Consider the following 8,198-nt stretch of genomic DNA (forward strand, 5'->3'; position numbering starts at 1 on the left):
CTTTGCTTCTTTCCCCTCTCTCCTACTAAGGCCCAATAAGGCCCATATACCTCCAGGGGGGTTCCGGTAACCTCCCGGTGCTCCGGTATACTCCCGTTTTCACCCGGAACCATTCCGATGTCCAAACATAGGCTTCCAATATATCGATCTTTACGTCTCAACCATTTCGAGACTCCTCGTTATGTCCGTGATCAAATCCGGGACTCTGAACTACCTTCGGTACATCAAAACACATAAACTCGTAATACCGATCGTCACCAAACGTTAAGCATGCGGACCCTATGGGTTCGAGAACTATGTAGACATGATCGATACATGTCTCCGGCCAATAACCAATAGCGGAACCTGGATGCTCATAGCGGACCCTATGGGTTCGAGAACTATGTAGACATGACCGAGACATGCCTCCGGTCAATAACCAATAGCGGAACCTGGATGCTCATATTGGTTCCTATATATTCTACGAAGATCTTTATCGGTTAAACCACATAACAACATACGTTCTTCCCTTTGTCATCGGTATGTTACTTGCCCGAGATTCGATCGTCGGTATCTCAATACCTAGTTCAATCTCATTACCGACAAGTCTCTTTACTCGTTCCGTAATGCATCATCCCACAACTAACTCATTAGTCACAATGCTTGCAAGGCTTATAGTGATGTGCATTACCGACAGGGCTCAGAGATACCTCTCCTATACTCGGAGTGACAAATCCTAATCTCGATCTATGCCAACTGAACAAACACCATTGGAGACACCTGTAGAGCACCTTTATAATCACCCAGTTAGGTTGTGGCATTTGGTAGCACACAAAGTGTTCCTCCGGTATTCAGGAGTTGCATGATCTCATAGTCATAGGAACATGTATAAGTTATGGAGAAAGCAATAGCAACAAACTAAACGATCATCGTGCTAAGCTAACGGATGGGTGAAGTCAATCACATCATTCACTAATGGTGTGGTCCCATTAATCAAATGACAACTCATGTCTATGGTCAGGAATCATAACCATCATTGATTCAGCGAGCTAGTCAAGTAGAGGCAAACTAGTGACACTCTATTTGTCTATATAATCACACATGTACTAAGTTTATGGTTAATACAATTCTAGCATGAATAATTAACATTTATCATGATATAAGGAAATAAATAATAACTTTATTATTGCCTCTAGGGCATATTTCCTTCAGTCTCCCACTTGCACTAGAGTCAATAATCTAGTTCACAACTTCATGTGATTTAACACCAATAGTTCACATCTTTATGTGATTAGTTCACATCTCCATGTGACTAATACCCAAAGGGTTTACTAGAGTCAATAATCTAGTTCACATCTCTATGTGATTAAGACCAAAGAGTGATCATGTTTTGCTTGTGAGAGAAGTTTAGTCTATGAGTCTGCAACATTCAGATCTGTATGTATTTTGCAAATTTCTATGTCTACAATACTCTGCACGGAGCTACTCTAGCTAATTGCTCCCACTTTCAATATGTATCTAGATCGAGACTTAGAGTCATCTAGATCGATGTAAAAATCTTACATCGACGTAACTCTTTACGACGAACTCTTTTATCACCTCAATAACCGAGAAATATTTCCTTAATCCTCTAAGGATAATTTTGACCGCTGTCCAGTGATCTACTCCTAGATCACTATTGTACTCCCTTGCCAGAATCATGCTAAGGTATACAATAGGACTGGTACACATCATTGCATACTTTATAGAACCTATGAATGAGGCATAGGGGATGACTTTTCATCCTCTTTCTATTTTCTGTTGTGGTCGGGTTTTGAGTCTTTACTCAACTTCACACCTTGCAACACAGGCAAGAACTCCTTCTTTGACTGTTCCATTTTGAACTACTTCAAAATCTTGTCAAGGTATGTACTCATTGAAAAATCTTATCAAGCGTCTTGATCTATCTCTATTGATCTTGATGCTCAATGTGTAAGCAGCTTCACCGAGGTCTTTCTTTGAAAAAATTCTTATTCAAGTATCCTTTTATGCTATCCAGAAATTCAGTATCATTTCCGGTCAATAATATGTCATCCACATATAATATCAGAAATTCTACAGAGCTCCCACTCACTTTCTTGTAAATACAGGCTTTTTCAAAAGTCTTGTATAAAACTATATGCTTTGATTAACTCATCAAAGCGTATATTGCAACTCCGAGATGCTTGCACAGGTCCATAGATGGATCGCTGGAGCTTGCACATTTTGTTAGCATCTTAAGGATTGACAAAACTTTCTTGTTGTATCATATACAACTCTTCTTTAAGAAATCCATTAAGGAATGCAGTTTTGACATCCGTTTGCCAGATTTCATAAAACGTGGCAATTGCTAACATGATTCGCCAGACTTAAGCATCGCTATGAGTGAGAAAATCTCATCATAGTCAACACCTTGAACTTGTCGAAAACCTTTTTGCGACAATTTGAGCTTTCTAGATAGTAACACTACTATCAGCGTCCATCTTTCTCTTGAAGATCCATTTATTCTCAATGGCTCACCAATCATTGGGCAAGTCAATCAAATTTCATACTTTGTTTTTTATACATCGATCCCATCTCAGATTTCATGGCCTTAAGACATTTCGCGGAATCTGGGCTAATCATCGCTTCCTCATAGTTTGTAGGTTCGTCATGGTCTAGTAACATGACTTCCAGAAAGTATTACCGTACCACTCTGGTGCGGACCATACTCTGGTTGTCCTACGAGGTTCGGTAGTAACTTGATCTGAAGTTTAATAATAATCATCATCAGCTTCCTCACTAATTGGCGTAGAAATCACTAGAACTGATTTCTGTGATGAACTATTTCCAATTTGGGAGAAGGTACAATTACCTCATCAAGTTCTACATCCCTCCCACTCACTTCTTTCGAGAGAAACTTCTTCTCTAGAAAGGATCCACTCTTAGCAACAAAGATCTTGCATTTCAGATATGTGATAGAAGGTGAACCCAACAACCTCCTTTGGGTATCCTATGAAGACACATTTCTCCAATTTGGGTTCGAGCTTATCAGGTTGAAGCTGCATGGCAGCCCCAAACTTTAAGAAACGACAACTTGGGTTTCTAGCCAAACCATAGTTCATACGGTGTCGTCTCAACGGATTAGACGGTGCCCTATTTAACGTGAATGTAGCTGTCTCTAATGCATAACCCCAAAATGATAGTGGTAAATCGGTAAGAGACATCATATATTGCACTATATACAATAAATTCTACGGTTATGAAATTCGGACACACCATTATACTATGGTGTTCCAGGTGGCATGAATTTGTGAAACTATTCCACATTGTTTTAGTTGAGGACCAAACTCGTAACTCAAATATTCATCTCCATGATCAGATTGTAGAAACTTTATTTTCTGTTTACGATGATTTTCCACTTCGCTCTGAAATTCTTTGAACTTTTCAAATGTTTCAGACTTATGTTTCATCAAGTAGATATACCCATATATGCTCAAATCATCTGTGATGGTCAGAAAATAATGACACCCGCCGCGAGCCTCAACACTCATCAGACCACATACATCAGTATGTATTATTTACAATAAATCATTTGCTCGCTCCCTTGTTCCGGAGAATGGAGTCTTAGTCATCTTGCCCATGAGGCATGGTTCGTAAGCATCAAGTGATTCATAATCAAGTTATTCCAAAATCCCATCAACATGGAGTTTCTTCATGCGCTTTACGTACACCAATATGACCTAAACGGCAGTGCCACAAATAAGTTGCATTATCATTATTAACTTTGCATCTTTTGGCTTCATTATTATGAATATGTGTATCACTACGATCGAGATTCAATAAACCATTTATTTTGAGTGTATGACAATAGAAGGTTTTATTCATGTAAATAGAACAACAATTATTCTTTGACTTAAATGAATAACCGTATTGCAATAAACATGATCCAATCATATTCATGCTCAATGCAAACACCAAATAACATTTATTTTAGGTTCAACACTAATCCCGAAGGTAAAGGGAGTGTGCCATGGTGATCTTATCAACATTGGAATCACTTCCAACACACATCATCACCTCGCCCTTAACTAGTCTCTGTTTATTTTGCAACTCCCGTTTCGAGTTACTACTCTTAGCAACTGAACTAGTATCAAATACCGAGGGGTTTCTATAAACACTAGTAAAGTACACAACAATAACATGTATATCCAATATACATTTATTCAGTATGCCATCCTTCTTATCCGCCAAGTATCTAGGGCAGTTCCACTTCCAGTGACCATTTCTTTTGCAGTAGAAGCACTCAGTTTCAGGCTTGGGTCTAGCTTTGGGCTTCTTCATGGGACTGGCAACTTGCTTGCCATTCTTCTTGAAGTTCCCTTTCTTTCCCTTGCCCTTTTACTTGAAACTAGTGGTCTCATCAACCATCAACACTTGATGCTTTTCTTGATTGCTACCTTCGCTGATTTCAGCATCGCGAAGAGCTTGGGAATTACTTTCGTCATCCCTTGCATATTATAGTTCATCACGAAGTTCTAGTAACTTGGTGATAGTGACTAGAGAACTCTGTCAATCACTATTTTATCTATAAGATTAACTCCCACTTGATTCAAGCAATTTTAGTACTCAGGCAATCTGAGCACATGCTCATTGGTTGAGCTATTCTCCTCCATCTTGTAGGAAAAGTACTATCAGAGGTCTCATACCTCTCGACAAGGGCATGAGTCTGAAATACTAGTTTCAGCTCTTTGAACATCTTATATGTTCCGTGGCGTTCAAAACATTTTTGAAGTCCCAGTTCTGAGCCGTAAATCATGGTGCACTAAAGTATCAAGTAGTCATCATACCGAGCTTTGCCAAACATTCATAACGTCTGCATCTGCTCCTGCAATAGGTCTGTCACCTAGCAGTGCATCAAGGACATAATTCTTCTGTGCAGCAATGAGGATAATCCTCAGATCACGGACCTAGTCCGCATCATTGCTACTATCATCTTTCAACTTACTTTTCTCTAGGAACATATCAAAAATAAAACAAGGAAGCTATGCGCGAGCAATTGATCTACAACATAGATATGCAAATACTATCAGGACTAAGTTCATGATAAATTTAAGTTTAATTAATCATATTACTTATGAACTCCCACTTAGATAGACATCCCTCTAATCATCTAAGTGATCACGTGATCCATATCAACTAAACCATATCCGATAATCACATGATATGGAGTAGTTTTCAATGGTGAACATCACTATGTTGATCATATGTACCATATGATTCATGCTCGACCTTTCGGTCTCAGTGTTTCGAGGCCATATCTGCATATGCTAGGCTTGTCAAGTTTAACCCGAGTATTCTGCGTGTGCAAAACTAGCTTGCACCCGTTGTATGTGATCATAGAGCTTATCACACCCGATCATCACGTGGTGTCTCGTCACGACGAACTGTAGCAATGGTGCATACTCAGGGAGAACACTTATACCTTGAAATTTAGTAAGAGATCATCTTATAATGCTACCGCCGAACTAAGAAAAATAAGATGCATAAAGGATAAACATCACATGCAATCAATATAAGTGATATGATATGGCCATCATCATCTTGTGCCTTTGATCTCCATCTCCAAAGCACCGTCATGATCACCATCGTCACCGGCTTGACACCTTGATCTCCATTGAAGCATCGTTGTTGTCTCGCCAACTATTGCTTCTACGGCTATCGCTATCACTTAATGATAATGTAAAGCAATTACATGGCGATTGCATTTCATACAATAAAGCGACAACCATATGGCTCCTGCCAGTTGCCGATAACTGTGTTGCAAAACATGATCATCTCATACAATAAAATTTAGCATCATGTCTTGACCATATCACATCACAACATGCCCTGCAAAAACAACTTAGACATCCTCTACTTTGTTGTTGCAAGTTTTACGCGGCTGCTACGGGCTGAGTAAGAACCGTTCTTACCTAAAAATCAAAAACAACAATGTGGTATAGTGAGTGCTTTTTGATCTTCAGAAAGAACCTTATTCATTGAACCCGATTCAACTAAAGCTGGAGAAACAGACACCCACTAGCAACCTGTGTGCGAAGCACGTCTGTGGAACCAATCTCGCATAAGTGTACGCGTAATGTCGATCTGGGCCGGTTCATCCAACAATGCCGCTGAATCAAGAATCAACTAGTGACGGCAAGCAATATGTATATACCCACACCCACAACTCCTTTGTGTTCTACTCGTGCATATAACATCTACGCATAAACCTGGCTCGGATGCCATTATTGGGAAACACAGTAATTTCAAAATTTTCCTACGCACATGCAAGATCATGGTGATGCATAGCAATGAGAGGGGAGAGTATCGTCTACGTACCCTCGTAGACCGTGAGAGGAAGCATTATGACAACACGGTTGATGTAGTCGTACATCTTCATGATCGACCGATCTAGTACCGAAGATACGGCACCTCCACGATGTGCACATGTTTGACTCGACGACGTCCCACGAACTCACGATCTAGGAGAGCTTCGAGGGAGAGCTTCGTCAGCACGAGGGCGTGATGACGGTGATGATGTTGCTACCTGAACAGGGCTTCACCTAAGGACCGCTACGATATTACCGAGGTGGATTATGGTGGAGGGGGGCACCGCACACGGCTATAGATCAATGATCAACTTGTGTGTCTATGGGGTGCCCCCTCCCCCGTATATAAAGGAGTGGAGAGGGGGAGGGGGCCGGCCTCCTAGGTGCGCCCCAAGGGGAGTCCTACTCCCACCGGGAGTAGGATTCCCCCTTGTCTTGTTGGATTTAGGAGAGAAGGAAGGAGGAGGGAGGAGGAAGGAAAGGGGGGCACTACAAAAAAATACACTTCCGTGATGATACGTGTTTGTCACAGTAGGTCGCGTTTTTTTGTCATGCATGTACATCCATGACGATTTTATGACAGAATCAAGATAGTCATACCTGTGCTGTCGTAGAAGTGTTCCATGACATTACCAAAATTATCATCACGGAAGTGTGCACTTCCATGACGATAAATCGCACGTCACAGAAGTGCTTTCATCAAGGGTGACCGACACATGGCATCCACCGTAACGGAACACTGTTAAGCTATCGGGTCGGGTTTTGGATCCGATAACCCGTTAATAGCCCCGACCAATGGGGATTTTCCACGTGTAAAATCATCATTGGCTGGAGGAAACACGTGTCGGCTCATCGTTGGGACAGATGTCATCCACTCATTGGACAAAAGGCGCCTATGATACGTCGACACGTGGCACGGCCCAACAGAGGCCCATTCATGTGAAAAGGCCGGCCCGTTTGACTTGGTAAAAAGGTGGCGGGCCGGCCCATGGAAAGCCTGTTAACGGCATGTTCGCATATAGCCCATTTACAGCCCGCTAACCCAAGGCCTGTTACGCCCTATCCGAATTTGGCCAAGTAGCGTCGTCTGGGCCATCCAATATGATTCCAGCCCGTTTTCACTTTTGGCCCATGTATGGCCCATGACGTCTTTCGGCCCATATGAGGCCCTATGTAAATCTTGGCCTATTAACGGCCTGTGGTGAAACTGGCCCGTAATGAACAGTGTATCACTTTATACCCATTAACGGCCCGTGGTGAAACTGGCCCATAATGAACAATGTATCACTTTATACCCATTAATGGTCCGTTATTCTGATGGGCCGTTTCCAGCCCATGTTATCTTTCGGCCTTCTCAGAGCCCATTTATTCTTGGGCTCATTTCCAGCATTCGTTTAATTACAGTCTGTTACTGTCATTTTCTACTTGTGGGCCAAATTCAGCCCGTGGTTAGAGTCGTCCCGTTTGTGGTCCGTTAATACGTTGGGCCGTTTTCATCGTGTCATCAAATACGGCCTATTAACGATGGCCCGCTATGGTCAGCCCATGAACGGACGATTCCAACTCTAGCCCGTTTACGACCATAATGCGGCCTGTTATTGGCCCATGTTTGGCCAATCGATCATATGGCCCGTATAAGGCCCATTGATGATACGACCCGTAGAAGGCCCATTGTTTCTACGACCCGTAGAAGGCCCATTGTTTCTACGGCCCGTAGAAGGCCTACTATTTCTACGACCCGTAGAAGGCCCACTGCTTCTACGACCCGTAGGAGGCCCAGTGTCACTAGAGTAAATATTAGCCCGTGGTTATTGTGGCCTAGTTTAAAAAAATAGGTTATTGCAGCCACTA

Source organism: Triticum aestivum, chromosome 3A, assembly GCF_018294505.1.
Source record: "Triticum aestivum cultivar Chinese Spring chromosome 3A, IWGSC CS RefSeq v2.1, whole genome shotgun sequence".
NCBI classification, from domain to species: Eukaryota; Viridiplantae; Streptophyta; class Magnoliopsida; order Poales; family Poaceae; genus Triticum; species Triticum aestivum.